Source organism: Pipistrellus kuhlii, unplaced genomic scaffold, assembly GCF_014108245.1.
Source record: "Pipistrellus kuhlii isolate mPipKuh1 unplaced genomic scaffold, mPipKuh1.p scaffold_m20_p_13, whole genome shotgun sequence".
Taxonomy (NCBI): domain Eukaryota; kingdom Metazoa; phylum Chordata; class Mammalia; order Chiroptera; family Vespertilionidae; genus Pipistrellus; species Pipistrellus kuhlii.
In genome coordinates this window covers 47,593,031-47,612,550 of record NW_023425438.1, presented here as the reverse complement: position 1 = coordinate 47,612,550, position 19,520 = coordinate 47,593,031, and the positions used below count along the sequence as shown (strand labels likewise).

At 40.7% G+C, this 19,520-nt stretch overlaps 1 pseudogene; it reads right to left on the bottom strand.

Annotated features, from left to right (window-relative positions):
• Positions 1–10,393: 10,393 nt before the first annotated feature.
• On the bottom strand, positions 10,394–16,731 carry LOC118717792 (annotated as a pseudogene).
• Positions 16,732–19,520: the final 2,789 nt, after the last annotated feature.

The following is a 19,520-nucleotide window of genomic DNA, read 5'->3' as shown; positions in this document are numbered from 1 at the left end:
GGAACCGGCCGATGACCTGGTTCTCCAGGGCGGCACCAAGAGCCGCCGCCGACCCGAGAAGGGGGGGGGGTGGAGGGAAGAAGCCACCCCGGCGAGGGAAGGAGGCGGCGCGGGCCGTACCAAGAGCTCCCGCGAGGGGGAGCCGCCCGGCGAGCGAGGGCGGAGGGAGGCGGCGGGCGTGCGCTCGCGCCGCTCCACAGGTGAGGGCCGTACCACGCGGGAAGTGTGTGCGGGAGACGGCGAGGGCGGAGCCAGGACCCAATTGGTCGGAGGAGCTACATTAGGGAACTTTGGGGACAGCCCCGGCGCGCTGACAGCGCCACAACGGAGCGCTTCGTAAACAAGAGGGTGGAAACCGTTCCCAGCCACCCCGCCCAGAAACCGGGCGAACGAGCCTATGGGAAGCGAGGACTACGGAAGGAACCAACATCCTCCAATCGCGAGCTAAGGCGTAAACCCCCAGCCAATCCGGGCTCAGAGGCCAAACCAAGAGTCTTGCTGTTGGAGGGGGGTGACTTGGGAGAGCAAACCGGAAAGCGAGGGGTTTCTGCAAAGCCGTGAGATAAAACAAGACAGAAAGGAAACGGCCCGTTTACCATGGGCGCTCTTCCTAGCCATCCATCAGTCCATCTCCGTGTCACTCTTAGGGGGGGGGAGGGGGGGACTGTCATTTCCGAAGCTTTGGAAGACGAACTCGCCGCCGCGGTCGGAAAAACCAAGCCAGGCCGGGCAGGGGGCGCCTGCTAGAATTAAAGGCGGGGTGATGGGGGCGCCGTGGCAAGAGCTACGTACGGGACCCCTGCCAGGAACGACTAGGCGCGAGGGCGGTGCTGCCTTTACGCCTGCGACACCATGAGGTCCCATTCTGCACCCCCAACCCCCCACGGGCCTCTGCCCTTTGGCCCAGGATCTGGAACCTTTCCTGATGGGTTGCTTCACCCCCCTTGTCATGTATCCGCAGCTTCGCGGAATGGAAACTCGTGGAAAAGCCGGACAGCCTGGCCTCTGCCGCTTAGGTGCCTTAGTCCATTGAATCGGATCGACTTCTCCCCGTTGTGTAACTCCTTCCCCTGATTTGGTGTCCTCTCCAACCTCCCCTTGCTCACTAAGCTTCATGCAGTTGCACCAACCTTAACGTGGATTCAGTATCCCAACTAGTACTGCCCCCGGCCTCTGCGCTCTTATCCTTTTCCTTGGCCTGGAAAACTTCCACCTTTCCCCTCCTAAAGTTCTCAGTTCACTTGTCCTGCCTCAGAGGGTCCTCCCCTGAGAACACTAATATAGCTTCTACACTCTCACTCACCTTCCTCCATTGCTGTATCCTATTTATTATAATACTCGTGGCCCAATGCATGAAATTCGCCCAAGAGTAGACTTTTGCAGCCCCAACAGCTGCCTCCATCCCTCAGCTGCATCCGGTCTAATTAGCATATTACGCTTTTATTATTTTACGTAAATTATATCACTAATTTTCTCACCACTTTATTAAATCCAAAATTATCTGATTCATTTATTCACTTGCTTTATTTTTTCTGTCTGCGCCTCATCCATAAAAGCTCCATGAAAGCAGGCACCTAACTGTTACTATTCTGTGCCCAGAACAGAGTTTGGCAGCATAATAGGCAATCTTTTTTATTTAATTACAACAAAACCTTTTTGAGCTACAATTTCCATTTTTATAATGGAATTAATAATACTTCATTAGATTCTTAAGAAAATTAAGTGAAATAATATATATAAACTGAGGCTGGATGCAGAAATTCATGTACCATTGGGGTCCCTTGCCTGGCCTGCAGGATCAAGTCAAAACAGGTTCTCCAAAATCCCTCGAGGGGTCCTGGATTGCAAGAGGGTGCAGGCCAGGCTGAGGGACCCCAGAAGTGCATGATGGAACTGAGGAGGGATGTGAGAGGTTGGCCAGCCCAGGGAGGGACTGTGGGAGGGCTCCAGGGCATGTCCGGCCATCTCACTCAAACCCAATGGCGGAAGCTAAGCTACCAGTCAGACCATCTGCCCGCTGGTGGTCAATTCACATCATAGCGAGCAGTTGAGCGGCCTCAGCATATCATTAGCATTTACGCTTTGATTGGTTGAAAGGCCAACTGGTCAACCAGACATTTTCTCTATCAGATTGCTCAACTCCACTAAACTATTTCCATTGTCAACCATCTACAATACATTCTTTTTAAAATCTCTTTGCTAACTCAGTTGCTTTCATTCACTCCAGAATCATTGGTGTTCCCCAGCATTCTGTCCTCATGAGTATCCCTAGAGATAAAGATTGTCTCACTCCCTTTTTCATTCAACCTTCCTCTGAGGTCAATCATCAAGTTCTGTTGAGTGTAACTTCCTAATGTCTTAAGTGGGGCTCTTTAATTTCTACCTCCTCACCTTTATTAGTACCTTTGACATGTCTCCATGATTATAATTGCTTCACTTATCTGCCTTTGATCTCTTACACTTACAGAGCCACCAAATGCATCTTCAGTTCCCTGAAAAGGTTGTTATAATAATTAGAGTCCTGGCCAGTGTGTTTCAGTTTGTTGCAGTCTTGTCCCACCACTGGAAGGTCATGTGTTTGATTTAAAGTGAGAGCACATACCTAGGTTGAAAGTGGTTGGGGCATGTACAGGAGGCAACTGAGTGATGCTTCTCACCTCTCTCTTCTGTCTCTCTTTCTTGCCTCCCCCCCCTTCCTTTTCTTTCTCTGCCATCTTCCCTCTCTAAAATCAATTAAAAATAATAATTATATGAAATAATAAATGTAATCCACTCAATAATGCCTGGCACATGGTGAGAACTATTATCCACTGAACAGAAATAATTATGAAGCCCTGGCCAGTTTGGCTCAGTGGATAGAGCATCAGCCTGCGGACTGAAGGGTCCAGGTTTGATTCTGGCTAAGGACACATGCCTGGGTTGTGGGCTCCATCCCCAATCAGGGGCCTGCAGGAAGCAGCCGATCAATGAGTCTCTCTCATCATTGATGTTTCTCTCTCTCTCTCTCCCTCTTCCTTCCTCTCTGAAATCAATAAAATATATTTTTTCTAAATAAATAAATAAATATTTAAATACCATTGTTATGTTGTATAATACATATGAAACGAATGTTATATGTCAATTATACCTGGGTTTTTTTGTTTTTTTTTTAAGAAAAAGAAATAACCGATGACTTTCATCCTAGCTCTCAGATGTATGATCTGTACAAGTGTAACAACCCATCACAATTCTTCATCCAAACACGGTGCACTTTCACACACCCATGTCCAAACACTTTCATACTTTCAGTGTGAATTGAGCATAACTCACTTATGCTTTTTCTTCTCCTGGGATGCTTTTCTTTATTAGCTATTCAAATCCTCCTCTTTCTTTTTTCTTTCTTTTTTTTTTTTTAATTTTTAAATACATTTTATTGATTTTACACAGAGAGGAGTTGAGAGGGACAGAGAGTTAGAAATGTCGATGAGAGAGAAACATCGACCAGCTGCCTCTTGCACACCCCCCACCGGAGATGTGCCCGCAACCAAGGCACATGCCCTTGCCCAGAATCGAACCCGGGACCTTTCAGTCCGCAGGCCGACGCTCTATCCACTGAGCCAAACTGGTCCCGGCCAAATCCTCCTCTTTCTTAAAGTAACAGGAAAAGTCCTACCTTAACTTTTATACCTCCCCTTGAGCTTAGCCTGCACTCTTCAGTATGGTAATTACTCATTATATACAGCTATTTAAATTAAATCAAAAGTTCAATACCTCAATCATACTAACCATATTTCAAGTACTCAGGAACCATAGGTGGCTAGTGGCTACTGTGCCAGTCAGCACAGAAGGAACATTTCTCTATTACACGGTGTGGACCTAAGCCATGACCACACAGTAAAGTTAGCAGCCACTCCTTGAACTGCTTCTAGGACTTCTCTATGTTAAGTAATTTAATGCCTAGGTCAGTGGTTGGCAAACTCAGTCAATAGAGCCAAATATCAACAGTACAATGATTGAAATTTCTTTTGAGAACCAAATGTTTTAAACTTAAACTTCTTCTAATGCCACTTCTTCAAAATAGACTCGCCCAGGCCATAGTATTTTGTGGAAGAGCCACACTCAAGGGGCCAAAGAGCCGCATGTGGCTCGAAAGCCGAGGTTTGCCAATCACTGGCCCAGATGAACACTGCCCCTCTATTTTTGTTAACCTTTTAAATATTTGCCTTAGCTCAATTTGATTGTTAGCTCCTAGGTCAAGGCTGACTTTTCTTTTTTACCCCCATGATTTAATTAGCATAGAAAAAGTGTTAAAGGGAAGAGTATAGACAAGTAAGAGGGGGCCTCAATTATAACTGAGGGGAGAAAAAATAGTGCCTATGTGGGCAGAGATCTTTGTGTTCCTTCCTTCATTTCTACTGGCCTTTTTTACATAATTGCTTCAAGCCAAACCTTTATTTTTCAGAGAATGTCTCTTGAAATAAGAGGGGAAAAATTTAGTTTTCAGAACAACTTTACATTATATTGTTATGATCATCTTTCAGTACACAACGAAAAAGAATTTGCACACACAACACAGACAAACACCACTCCAGTATCAAATAGACTCCTGCCCACATTCTGTTCAATCTGGAGAACCGTTCATTTGCAATCATTCTGGACCTTGCTCTGGTCTTCCCTCCACTTCAGATTCAGTCCTCTGTAACATTTAAGTAAACATTTTAAAAAGGGAGACCAAAATACATATTCACTGTAGAAAAACTTAGAAAATGAAAAGTATTTTTTTAAAAAAACAAATCATAATCTCATGAAATCCCAAAACCCAGAAAGAAACTCAGTTTTAACATTTAGGGTGAATTTCCAGAGTTTTTCCTGTATATACACATATATGCATTTTTATTAAAGATAGTTCTCATTATATATAACTATTTTATAAACTGTTTTTGATGTCCAAACAAAATTAACAACAAAAAATTCATAGAACTGCTTTTGACATCTTTTTGAAATGTTTAATAGCCACTACACATAACTATATCTTAGCACACCTTTATTCAATATATCTTATGTATTCTTATCTGTTTATTTGTTTACTGAAGGTCCGGGGCACCAATTCATGCAACGGGGGCCCCTCGGCCTGGCCTCCGTGGATCAGGCTGAAACCGGCTCTCTAACATCCCCTAAGGGGTCCCAGATTGCTAGAGGGCACAGGCCAGGCTGAGGGACACCACTGGTGCATGATTGGGGCTGGGGAGAAGCCACAGGAGGGCTCCAGGGCATGTCGGCCCATCTTGCCCAGTCCCAATCATCCAGACCCCAGCAGCAAGCTAACCTACTAGTTGGAGTGTCTGCCCCCTACTGGTCAGTATGTGTCATAGTGACTGGTTGAATGGTTGAACAAATGGTCAGACACTTAGCACATTAGGCTTTTATTATATAGGATTACTTAGTTACTTATCTTTTCATTCTTACCCAAGGAGTGAGTTTTTTCTGTTGATTTTTAGAGAGAGTGGAAGGGAGGAGGAGGGTGAAAAGAGAGACTGAGAAAGAAACATAGATGTGAGAGAGACACATCAATTGGTTGTCTCCCGCACGCACCCCAACTAGAGCCAGGGATCAGGCCTGCAACCAAGTATACACCCTTGACCGGAAATCAAACCTAAGAACCTCCTGTGGGCAGCCTGGTGTTCTAACCACTTAGCACACCAATCAGGGCTCATTTTGACTTATTTTTGAACCCTGAAACTAAACAGAGGCAAGATAGAAAATGTCAAAATTTCATCTTTTTAGATTTGAGAATTTATAAAATATTGCTTTAGGAAAGTACTTTTATGCTAAATACCCTTTCAGATAAAGGGAAGAAAGACTATATTTTAATTATAATTATTAAAAAAAAAAAAAAAAAGACCATGGGGAGCCCTAGCTGGTTTGGCTCAGTAGAAGGGTCCCAGGTTTGATTCTGGTGAAGGGCATGAATCTAAGTTGCAGCCTCCTCCCCAACCTGAGGCCTGGCCAGGGCGTGTGCAGGAGGCAACCTATCAACGTGTTTCTCTCACATCGATGTTTCTGTCTTTCCCTCTCTCTTCAACTCTCTTTAAAATCAATGGGAAAATATCCTTGGGTAAGAATTAAAAAAAAAAAAGGGGGGGGGGGAGACCATGTGGCAAAGACCTTCTAATTTACTAACTATTCTAGCTGACAGCCAATATAAAAGCAAGGATCAATTGAAAAAAAATGTGTTATTATGAAATATTGAATCATAAAAAATATCATTCCTTCTTATTTCTTAAACTTTCTTTATTTTCAAGCCAATAAAATAAAATCTCCACATGAGACGTTTCTCGAAATTGCTAAGATCAGTTTAAGAAATGGGTGAAAACACAGCTACTACCAAAAAATATTAAAGTGAATGTTTTCTACTTCTTTTATAGCTCCTGTGTGGTTTGGGGCAAATGGCCACTTACATGACTGTTTGATGACCAGCTGAATGACACTTGCCCCCAGTAAGACCTACTAATAGGATAGGCAGTGTTGACAGTAAAACATATTGCCACACAACCTACGGCTCCCTTCCTACAGCATCACTGGCGTCTGTAGAAGACAGCTTCTCTCACCAGCACAGCCTCACCACACCCGAAGGCCAGGCGCTTCCAATTGGCTGCCTACAGTAAACCATTGCCCTCAGCGATGGTGTCCAGCCTGCAGGGGGTATTTATACCTTTGGACCTGCTCCTCCGGTTTTATTGGCCTGAATCTATTTCTTTCTGCAGTCTGGATGTCTCTGTATACTTTATTTTCTGCTTAATCCTTGGTGAGCTTTACTAGGTATAGCAGGAAGGGCACTAGCACTGTAACCCTGAAGTAATTTGTTCAGCCTCGCCCAGCCTCAGCCTCAGTTTCCTTATCTATAAAATGAGAGGCTTGAGTCCCTTCCAGTTAAAATTACAGAGATGCCAGTGTTTATTAAGTAACATGTGAGGTGCTGCCCGACCAAACAGGAATGGACAGATGCACACCCCCTGCTTCTGAAAGCTTTGAGTCTGAATCATTACTTCCTCATGATGGAAATGCAGTGAGGATTTTTTTTTTTTACTTTGTTTATATTTAATAATAATTATAAAAGCTACCATTTATTAAGCCAGGCACTTTGCTTTAAATTTGTGATTTTCTGAAAGAATCTTTTTTTTAATTTTTTTATTGATTAAGGTATTACATATGTGTTCTTATTCCCCCTCATGCCCTCACCCCCCTGTTGTCTGTGTCCATTGATTAGGCTTATATGCATGCATACAAGTCCTTTGGTTGATCTCTCCCCCTTACCCCCACCCTCCCCTTCCTTCACTTTGAGGTTTGATGGTCTGATCAATGTTTCTTTGTCTCTGAATCTATTTTTGTTCATCAGTTTATAATGTCCATTATGAAAGAATCTTTTAAAGTAAATATTGTTATCCTTATTTTACAGATGAGGAAATTGAGGCACAGAAGGGTTAAGTAATTTTCCCAAGGTTACACAACTTAGACATGGTGGAATTGGAACTTGAATTTGAATCTATCTGATGTCACAACCCATAAGATGCTGTACCTCAAAAAGACAAAATCATGCTCCATGATTATTTGTCAAGCATGGGATTGCTAATAGAACAAATGATCATTTACCCTAGGCAGTGTGGTTTGGTAATAGGAGCCCAGGGCTAAAATTCACAAAATCATAACACTTCTACTTACCAGCTTTTTAACCTTAGGCAAGAACCTTAACCAAACAGCTCCCTTAAAACAAACAAACAAACAACAACAAAAACAATATCTACTCCACCTACCTTGCAACATTGTTGAGAGAAATATATATAATAGTAAGTGCATACATTTAGTTAGTAAATGTATAGAGAAAATGTATGTAGAAAGTGCTCTGGCCCTGATAGGTTTGGCTCAGTGTATAGAGCATTGGCCTGAGGACTGAAGGGTCCCAGGTTCGATTCTAGTTAAGGGCATGTACCTTGACTGCGGGCACATTCCCAGTGCGGGGTGTGCAAGAGGCAGCTGATCGATGCTCTCTCATCCTCATCGATGTTTCTAACTCACTATCCCTCTCCCTTCCTCTCTGTAAAAGAAAAATCAATGAAATATATATATTAAAAAAAAAGAAAGTGCTCTGTAAATCATGAGTCCCTATATAAATTTAGCATGTTATTTCTTCTTATTAGGTATGCATTTGATTTGTCTATTTACATAATTTACTATGCATCTGTTCAGGGCAGAGTCTAGGTTGTAAATTGCTAAAATACAAAATTCATGACTTTTGACAACCTGGGGGAGACTCTGGGTAGTAAATTAAGCAAGTGTTTAAAAAATGGCTTTCTGAGGAGACTTCCAGTTCCACTGACATGAAGTAATCCCATTTCTCCAGCTCATTCCTAAAAACCCTGGACATAGCATGGGAATGTTTTTTACCTGCTAAATATAACCTCTGAGTCATTTGTGGGTCTGCTTCTATTGTTTGTCTTTCTTTCAACTTCCCAGTAATAGTCACTTGTCTCATCATGTGTCTCATTAAGCATGGCACTATTTTCAAAGCTAGAAAGAGGATGGGCGACATAGGGATCTTGGCACTTGAAAAATGACAGTGTTAAGTTCCTGGGTTTCTTTATTTTCTGTCATATCTCAAAATGGAAAAGCCTCAAACCCAAGAAAATAAAAGCCCCAAGAAAAGCCTGTTTTCCCTGGCTAACCCATGGGGAAAAGGCTGACCTTATATTAGAAAAACTTATTAGCAATATGTCTTTCTCCAGCCAAACACAAAAAGAAAAAACCTACACCCTCTCCCTAGCATGACTTTAGCAAAACTGCACAGGGAGTGATTTTTCCACTCAATCCGTCTAATCCACGATGGGAGAGGCAGCATTCCAGTTCTTCTGCAGAGTGGTCTGGGAAGAGCTGGAGGAATGGGGAACTGGCCTTCCATCTTCTGCCTGGCAAAAGCAGGTGGTGCTCCCATTCCCCCAGCAGGTGGGATCCGCAGACTGAGCATGGAGCTGAGTTCACACTCCCACTCAGGCAACCAGACAATGGGAGCTGATGCTGCTGCACTTTCCCGGGGCGGGTGTCAGTGGAACAAGGGGAGAGCTGAACACCCCCCTGGCCCGTTTGCAACAGGGCAGTGAGAAGCCATGCTCCACTTTTGCCAAAGTGGTTTTGGAATGGACCAGAGAAAATCTAAAATACACACCTAATAGCCCATGTGTTAAATCCCAACAGGGTACTGTCTGCTACAAGAAAATAAAGATTAAATAGTATCCAGAGCCTTATAATATACTATCCAAAATGTCCAGGATATAATAATAAAAAAAATCATTCATTCAAGAACCAGGAAAATCACAGCATGAATGAGGAAAGACACTCGATGGCTGCCAACAATGAGATGAAGCAAATGTTGGAATTATCTGATAATTATGTTAAAGCAATTACCATTTAAAAAAAAAAAACCTTCAGCAATCATTTACAAATTCTCTTGAAACAAATTGAAGGTGAATAATTCAGCAAAGAAATGGAAATTATCAAAAAGAACTAAATGGAAATTAAAGAACTGAAAATACATAAGATACAATTTTGTTGTATGAGCTCAATAATAGAGTAAAAATAACAGAGATAAAAATCAATGAACTTGTGGAATTTACCCAACCTGAATAACAGAGAAAAAATGGTCTGAAATAAAAGGAACAGAGTCTTAAGGATGATAGGATTTTTAAAAGATAATAATCATATCATTTCAGTCACAGCATGAAAAAAGTATGAAAACGTATTCAAAGAAAAACAACAGAAAACTTCCCTAACTTGGTAAATAATAATAATAATAATAAACCTACAAATTCAAGAAGTTAAGCAAATCTCAAATATTCAATAAAATAAACTCAAAGAAATCCATTCCAAAACATATGACAATTAGACTTCTGAAAACTAAAGATAAAGAAGATACTTTGGAAGCAGCCAGAGAGAAATGATACCTTAAAGCAGAACACCCATATGAATTACTGCAGATTTCTCATCTGAACCACGAGGGTCAGAAGGAGGTGGCACAACATTTTTCAAGTACTAATAGGAAAGAATTGTCAACCAAGTATCCTATGTCCAGTGAACATAATTTTTTCACTGTCTTTGATTAGGTTTTATTCGAAATTAGTTGTCCAAAAATATTTTTTTTGATTTCAGAGAAGAAGGGAGAGAGAGAAAGACAGAAACATCAATGATGAGATAGAATAATTGATTGGCTGCCTCCTGCACACCCCCTACCGGGGATCGAGCCTGAAACCAAGGCATGTGCACTTGTCCGGAATCGAACCTGGGGCCCCTCAGTCCCCAGTCTGACGTTCTATCCACTGAGCCAAACTGGCTAGGACTATCCAAAGTGATTTGACCAGATTTGACTTTATGTTACAGGCTTCTTTTCTTCTGTGGGGCATGGCTTCTCACTGCCCTGTTGCAAACGGGCCAGGGGGGTGTTCTTTTCTGCAGGTTCACTGCTTGGTAGCTGTAGCCATTTTCCCCACCAAAGGTTTCTTTTGCTTCGTAACACCAACAGCCTTCTTTTCTTTCCTCCCCACCACAGGCCTTGCCTGGAACCCTCCTCTCTTCTGATTTGGCGTCTAGAACCGCTGCTTTATCCATCTGGAGCTTGTGGTTCTTGGCCTATGAAAAATTGTGTTTGGCTCATGGACTTTGCATACAGGTTCAACTTCAACATACCGTATTTTTCGGACCATAAGACGCTCCGGACCATAAGATGCACCAGTTTTTAGAGAAGGGAAATGAAGAAAAAAAGATTCTGAAACAAATAGTGTCCTAAAATATTTTATGTGCATTAAAACCCAACATCACAGTCATAATCACATGTAATCAACCCTGTAAAGTAAACAGCAGCATTTAGAACCATTTTAGAGCCGGGCAAGCACACAGAGACCACACAGAGCCGGGCAAGTAAAAAAACTTTTTTTTAAAAGTATATGTGTAGGCTATATTTGGACCATAAGACGCAGGGACTTTTTCCCCCCACTTCTGGGGGGAAAAAAGTGCGTCTTATGGTCCGAAAAATACGGTAACTCTCTGGTTTTTCAGTGGATTCTTCTTCAGGACTCTTTGGTAAATCTCCTTGCATGGTACTCGGAGGGCTCTTTGGGTCTCTAGGGTTTTTAAGATTCTGCTCAGGTCTATACTGAGCATCTATCTTGTGCATGGGAAGGCTGTAGTTATTCTTGAGGGAGGCAGCTTTCCACCAGGTGCCAAACAGATCACCTAACTGGCGGAAAAGCCCTTTCAGTCCAAACACAGAAATGGCTCACATGCTCAGAGAGCAAGGTTCAAAAACGTTCTGTTTGCTTACATTAAGCAGAGCAATTCCATCCCTAAATCTCAGCATTATCTTCTCCTTTCTCTGCTTCCTATTTTCTATATAAAAACCTCATCAATATAAGAAACAAAAACCTGTTGATAATTTTCATGTTTATTTGAAAACACATTTTTTAATTTAAAAATTAAAAAGAGTTCATTTTAGCTAAATTGATGAAATACGCAAGGCAGCAAGATCTCAAGTGCTCCCCGAGGGATGTGTCTCGGGTTTTGGTAATGTCATTGTTCGTGCTGTAAATAATGCAAGGTCTCTGCACAAGACGGCTTCTCATTTTGCTTTGCCAGCTCTCGTTCGCTGAGAGCCATAGAGCTTGATACCGTTCCAGGCCTTAAGTTTCTTAAGAAACAAAACAGCCTTTTGGTCTTCTCGTAGCCTTCAACTTTATCTTCAGCTACCAAGGAACTTCCTCAATATGATGACCTTTAGACATGACCAGCGCTGGTAAGGCCGAGGCATCCAGGCCAGAGCAGATGGCATATCGCTGCTGAGTTGTGTTCACTATGCATTGCCAGTGGCGCCAGGTTTTGGTCATGCAAATGTGTAGCCCCCACACACATATGTCCAAAAGCATCCTGGCCAGAATGATGATTTCTCCCACTTCAAACTCTAGGAATTGAAGCCACAGCTCTGCCAGTATCCTAAGACTCAGCACGGGTTTGATGGCCTGCCAATTCACTTCCAGCATAGGGCTGTCTATTGTTTTTGTACAAGTTGGTGTGAAAGTGACATTTTTTTGCCAGATGATTTCCTCTGTTCAGAGCACACTGATATCTGTGGCCACACTTCTCTCATGCTGGTGGCTCCCATAGGAAAAGGGAAAATATTCTTCAATAATGAAAATGAAGTCAAGATATCCCCAGATGAAGGAAAACTAAGATAATTTCTCACTTCCAGAGACAATGTTTGCAAACAGAAAGAAAAAAAATAAAAGAAGGAAACCTGTAACATCAAGAAGAAAGAAATACCATAATAACAAAAAAGTATTAGTGTATATAATAGTTTCCTCCTCTTGAATTTTCTAAATTAACAGTGAAAGCAAGAACTATAACAATGTTTTATGTAGAGTATGTTGACATTAAGAATGTCCATACCTACCTGAAACTGGTTTGGCTCAGTGGTGGAGCGTCGGTCTGTGGACTGAGGGGTCCCAGGTTCAATTCCGGTCAAGGGCATGTACATTGGTTGTGGGGACATCTCCGGTGGGGGGTGTGCAGGAGGCAGCTGGTCAATGTTTCTCTCTCATCGACGTTTCTAGCTCTCTATCTCTCTCCCTTCCTCTCTGTAAAAAATCAATAAAATATATTTAAAAAAAAAAAAAAAAAAGATCCGGGACCGGTTTGGCTCAGTGGATAGAGCGCCGACCTGCGGACTGAGAGGTCCCGGGTTCGATTCCGATCAAGGGCATGTACCTTGGTTGAGGACACATTCCTGGTGGGGGCTGTACAGAAGGCAGCTGATCGAGGATTCTCTCTCATCAATGTTTCTAACTCTCTATCCCTCTCTCTTCCTCTCTGTGAAAAATCAATAAAAATATATATTTTTTAAAAATGTCCATACCTGTAGAGAATTTTTATAAAACTTTATTTGAATCTAATAGAGGATACACTTGGAAGCAAGATCGCAACAGACTGAGATAAATGTTACCAAGAATATGACAATTGTCAGCTTCTTTTGTGCATTTGAAATTAAGAAGGAAGTATAAGGAAGATTATAGGAAAGTGGGAGAAATCAAGGCAGGGATCTGATTTCAGAAAGTTTAAGACTATGTTTTCTCTTGAAGGTGGTCAGGTTTTAGTAAGAGGGCTCTGAAAAGAAGTATTTCAAAGGTGTGCTTAATGCAAAGATAAGCCTTTTACTAAAGAAGTTGCAGTAGTATACCTGGGCATGACTATCCACCATGACCTGTCCAGTTAGGAATTTGTGATCAAATCACCCTGTGAGGTTACTTTCCATAGAGCCCCTTTAACTTTTTTTTAATTTTATTTTTTTTAATATATTTTATTGATTTTTACAGAGAGGAAGGGAGAGGGATAGAGAGTTAGAAACATCTATCAGCTGCCTCCTGCACACCCTCCACTGGGGATGTGCCCGCAACCAAGGTACACGTCCTTGACCGGAATCGAACCTGGGACTCTTCAGTCTGCAGGCCAACGCTCTATCCACTGAACCAAACTGGTTTCGGTGAACCACTTTTATATTATAAACAGAGAGAACAAAGATGTAAATGAAGGTAAGATTTCTATACTTAACTTGAATTGGTAAAATGGTGACATGAGTTGATTGTGACAAGTATACATAATACAATATAATACCTAGAACAACCACTGAAAAAAATACTATACAAGGATAAAATTTGTAAATACTATAGATAAGGGGGAAATGGTGAGTTACTGTTCAAGAGGTACAGGTTTTATGTTTGGGACGATGAAAAAGTTATGGAAATGGATAGTGGAGATGGTTGCACAGCATTGTTAATGTATTCAATCCCACTGATTAAATGTTAAAGCCCAACTGGCATGGCTCAGTGGTTGAGCGTCAACCTATGAACCAGGAGGTCACAATTTGATTCCCAAACAGGGCACATGCTTGGGTTGTGGCTTGATCCCAGCATGGGGCATACAGAGAATTATGTGATTCTCTCTCATCATTCATATTTCCAGCTTTCTCTCTCCCTCTTCCTTTCTCTCTGAAGTCAATTAAAATATATATTTTTTAAAAAGATTAAAATGGTAAATTTCATGTTATGTATATTTTACCAAAAATTTTAAAATCCTATATAATAAAACAGTAATATGCAAATCAATCAAACAGCTGAACAACTGGTTGCTATGACACACACTGACTACTAGGGGGCAGGCACTCAACATAGGGGCTGCCCTCTGGAGGTCAGTGCACTCCCACAGGGGGAGAGCAGCTCAGCTAGAAGCCTGGCTTGCTGCTCCTTAGCACAGCGGCAGTGGTGGGAGCCTATTTGGGGTCTTATTTTATTCCATATGAATTTTTGGAGAGTTCATTCTAGGTCTATGAAATAGGCACTTGTTATCTTAATGGGGATTGCATTAAATCTATAGATTGCTTGGGTAGTAAGGACATTTTAATGATGTGATTCTGCCAATCCATGAACACGATATATTCTTCCACTTGTTTATGTCTTCCTCTATCACTTTTTTCAATGTCCTGTAGTTCTCCCAGTTCAGGTCTTTTATCTCCCTAGTTAAGTTTATTCCTAAGTATCTTAAGTTTTTTTGGTGCAATAGTAAATGGGTTTTTTGGTTTGGTTTGGTTTGGTTTCTCTTTCTGTGAGTTTATAATGGTGTATAAAAAAGCCACAGTTTTCTCTGTGTTAATCTTGTATCCTGATATATTGCCGAATTCATTTATTAAGTCTAATAGTGTCTTGATAGAGTCTTTGGGGTTTTCTATGTAATATCAGGTCATTTGTGAATAATGACAGTTTGACTTCTTTTTTTCCAATTTGGATCGCTTATGGGTAGCATTTCCAGCACTGTATCGAACAGGAATGGTGAAAGTGGGCATTCCTGTCTTGTTCCCGTTCTCAAAGGAAATAAGTTTAGTTTTTGCCCATTGAGTATGATGTTGGCTGTAGGTTTACCATATTGATATAAGGCTTTTATTATGTTGAGGTATTCCCACTTTGCTGAAAGTTTTTATTAAGAAAGGATGTTGAATTTTGTCAAATGCTTTCTCTGCATCAATTGATATGATTATGTGATTTTAGTCTCCCAATTTGTTTATGTGATGTATCACATTTATTGATTTTTGATATTATACATTCCTTGCATCCCCGGAAAAAATCCCACTTGATCATGATGTATGATCTTTCTAATGTAATGCTGAATCCAATTTGCTAAAATTTTGTTGAGGATTTTAGCATCTATGTTCATGAAGGATATTGGCCTGTAGTTCTCTTTCTTTGTGGTGTCTTTATCTGGTTTTGGAATTAGGGTGATGCCGGCTTCATAGAATGAGCTTGGAAGTGATCCTTCCTCTTAATTTTTTAGAATAATCTGAGGATAATAGTTTTAGTTCTTCTTTGAATGCTTGGTAGAACTTCCCTATAAAGCCATCCAGACCAGAGCTTTTGTTTGCTGGAAGATTTTTTATCACTGCTTCAACTTCATTGGTAGTTATAGGCCTATTTCGGTTTTTTTATCCTTCCTGATTGAGTTTTGGGAGGTTGCATTTTTCTAAGAATATGTCCATTTCATCTAGATTGTCCATTTTGTTGGAATAGAGTTGTTCATAGTATTTTTTCATAATTGTTTGTATTTCTGTGGGTCAGGTTGTTACTATACCTCTTTCATTTCTGATTTTATTTGAGTCCTCTCTCTTTGCTTCTTGGTGAGCGTGGCTAGAGGTTCATCACTCTTGTTTATCCTTTCATAGAACCAGCTCTTGGTTTTGTTGATCTTATGTATTGTTTTTTTGGCTTCTATGTTGTTTATTTCTTCTCTGATCTTTATTATTTCCTTCATTCTGCTTATGCTGAGCTTTTCTTGTTGCTCTCTAAGTCTCTTAGTTGTAGGGTTAGATAATTTATTACCATTTTTTCTTGTTTTTTGAGGTAGGCCTGTAGAGCTATGAACGTCCCTCTCATGACTGCTTTTACTGTGTCCCATAGATTTTGGATTGTTGTGTTTTCATTGTCGTTTGTTGCCCCGATGTTTTTATTTCTTCTTTGATCTCTTTGATAACCCAATCATTATTTAATAGCATGGTATTTTCAAAGTGTATGTTTTAATGACACAATAATTAAAATCTATTTTTCTTGTTCCCAAACCAGTCAGCCAGAAAATATTTTTCCTCTTTTTTAGAACATTGGAATTTTAAAAACAAACTTAAGCTTTTTGGTTTAAATTATTGAAATAAAAATTAAAAAATAAATGCATGTATTCAAGCTATTTCATCTATCAGGGCTAAAGATCTTGTATCTTGGTCTGATTTACCCCGCCCCCACCCCCCAAAAAGCATAAAAATAGGGATCTTTAGGATATTAGCATTATTTTTCATCAAGAATATTTTTCACACAAAAATCAAACAATATATTATAAATAATGAGTAGTTCTGTCCACTGACCACCAGTCTCCTAAAATAGCACTTCCAGGGATCTCTGCACACTGCCCCCTTATTAAATCCAATAACTTCCCTTGTCCTGCTCACTACTCACCCATTTGGCCTCCGAACTACTTCCCAGCATGAACCTTCAGTTCTGATCTCAATCAGTCTCATTTTCTCTGCTCACACTGTTCTTGCTTCTGTCCCATCCCTCTGCGGATCCAATGTCCTTCTCTCAGTCCCCTGAAACCTAACCCTACACTGCACAGGCCAGCTTACCTCATTTTCCCTCGAAGCCTCCCACTTCGTGAGAGCCCTCCTGGATCTCTCCCTCTTGTGGATTTATCTTGCAGGTAAAACTGTCAGCATTTAATGTGTTACTTAACCAAATACTCTAGTTTTACTTATCATATAACCTTTTCATGAGTGAGTGTCCATCACAAAGTTGACACCTTATAATATTTGTTTTGCAATTTTAAACCTTCAGAGATTAATATGAAGTTTGAGTTAGTCCTACATGTGCTGTACAATGCTACCAAGTGGTGGTAAACAGTACTGCAAATTCTTGAGATTGAAGGGTGCAGGAGCAGAAGAATGTGTCTTTCTGAAATAAATTGTGGATTTCTGCATGATTTTTTATCAAACTTAGATTTCTAAATAACAGTACAAAAACACACTGAAACATAAACCGTCACCTAAAGCTGATATATCTTTATAGCATTTTATTATAATAATTGTATGTACATATGAGTATTCATACATGTGTATGTCTGTAGTATTCTATGCTCCAAATGGATTTCTTTCCTCATGGTTTCTATTTAAAAATTCTTTTAATTTTTCAATTGCAATTGGCATACAATATTATATTAGTTTCAGATGTACAACACAGTGATTAGATATTTATGTAACTCACAAAGTGATCAACCCAATAAGTCTAGTACCATACAGAGTTTTTGCAATATTATTGACCATATTCACTATGCTGTACTTTGCATCTTGTTTGGAACTCTATGAGCTTCCTGGGCTTGTATGTCTATTTCCTTTCCCAGGTTAGGGAAGTTTTCAGTCATTATTTCTTCAAATAGGTTTTCAATTTCTTTCCCTCTTCTCCTCTGGTGCCCTTATGATAAGAATGTTGTTATACTTGATGTTGTCCCAGAAGCCCCTTAAACTATCCTCATTGTTTTGAATTCTTTATCCTTATTTTTATTTCTTTTACTGATTTGAAGGGAGAGAGAGAGAGAGATTGAGATTTATGCATTTATTGGTTGCTTCTTGTATTGATATGTATCCTGACTGAATTCTTTATTCTTTTTTTGCTGTTCTGATTAGGTGTTTTCTGCTACTTGTATTCCAAATCAATAATTACATCCTCTAATTCATCTAATCTACTGTTGATTCCCTTGCATTCTTCATTTCAATTATTGTATTCTTCATTTCTGGCTGATACTTATTTTTAGGTTTTCTAATTTAACTACACAGAAACTCTATTTCTTTAACACGACGCTTTCTCCTTTCTGTCTTCTTGACTCATTCTAATAGCACCATGACTCTCTTTCTTTTTTCCTCTTCTACCTTAGAGCCCTTAGAACATCAGGTTCTGGTCAGTGTCAAACTGATTTAAGCCTCAAGTCTGTTGATCAAGGGAACCAAGTTTTAGTCAAACTAAAGATAACATCTTAATCTCAGTTGTGTTTCAGCCCCAGGCCCAGGAAAGTGGAATGATGCTACCCACCACACCCTCATGTACCCAGACAGACTGGAGCCATAGCTGATATTAAAACCTGATCTAATAACCAACTACTCCCTACCCTGGCTCCAACAAATCAGAAGACCCTATGACCACAACTCCCTTAATCGCCATGAATAAATCCCACCGCCTTAAATCTGTGCCATGCGGGCCAGGAATTGAGGGAGCCAGGAATTAGACCATTAGTTCACCTGTGACTCTGGGAATGGCCCAATTTCCTTAAATAAACTTTTACTTTGGTTTGCAATTGTTTGGGCTTTGATGCAAGTAGGGGAGCAAACCCCTTCAAATTTGTAACACAAATTCCATTTTTTTTGTTTCCTATCTTTTTGTTTAAATTTTCACTGAATTTATCTACTCTTCCCCTAAGTTCGTTGAGCATATTTATAACCCATGTTTTGAACTCTGAATCTGGTAGATTGCTTCTCTCCATTTCATTTAGGTTTTTTCCTGGAGTTTTGTTCTGTTCTTTCATTTGAGATTTGTTTCTTTGTCTTCTCGTTTGGGCTGCTTCCCCGTCTTTGTCTCTATGTATTAAGTAGGGCTGCTACAGCTCCCAGCCTTGGTAGAGTGGCCTTATATAGTAAGTGTCCTGTGAGGCCTAGTCTCCCTGATCAACTGAGCTGAGTGCTCTGGGCTTTCCCTGTGGATTGTGTCTGCCCTTCTGTTGTAGTTGAGCCTTAATTGCTGTTGTCACAAATGGGAGGGATTCCCTCATGCTGATTGGTCACTAGAGGAGGTGAATGCAGTGTTTACCTGCTTTGCCATCTTGACTGGAACTCTAGCTCTGAGCACTTTATATGCATTAATACATATTATTCCCATAAAATCCAACAGGTAGGTACTAGTGATAACCCCACTTTACAGATGAAACAGAAGCAAAAAGAAAGGGAAGGGAAGGGAAGGGAAGGGAAGGGAAGGGAAGGGAAGGGAAGGGAAGGGAAGGGAAGGGAAGGGAAGGGAAGGGAAGGGAAGGGAAGGGAAGGGAAGGGAAGGGAAGGGAAGGGAAGAAAGAAAAAAAAGTTTAGGTAATCTCATCAAGATTACATAGACGTTAAGTTAACTAGCTGTGATTTAAACTCCAACAATCTGGCCCTGGCCAGTGTGGCTCAGTTGGTTGAGCATCATCCCACACACCAAAATGTCCCTAGTACCAGTCCACTTAGGGCACATGCCCAGGTTGCAGGTTCCACCCCTGGGCAGGGTGCCTATGAGAGGCAAACGATAAACATTTCTCTCGCACATCAATGTTTCTCACTCTCTCTCTCTCTCTCTCTCTCTCTCTCTCTCTCTCTCTCTCAAAACCAATAAAAACATATCCTC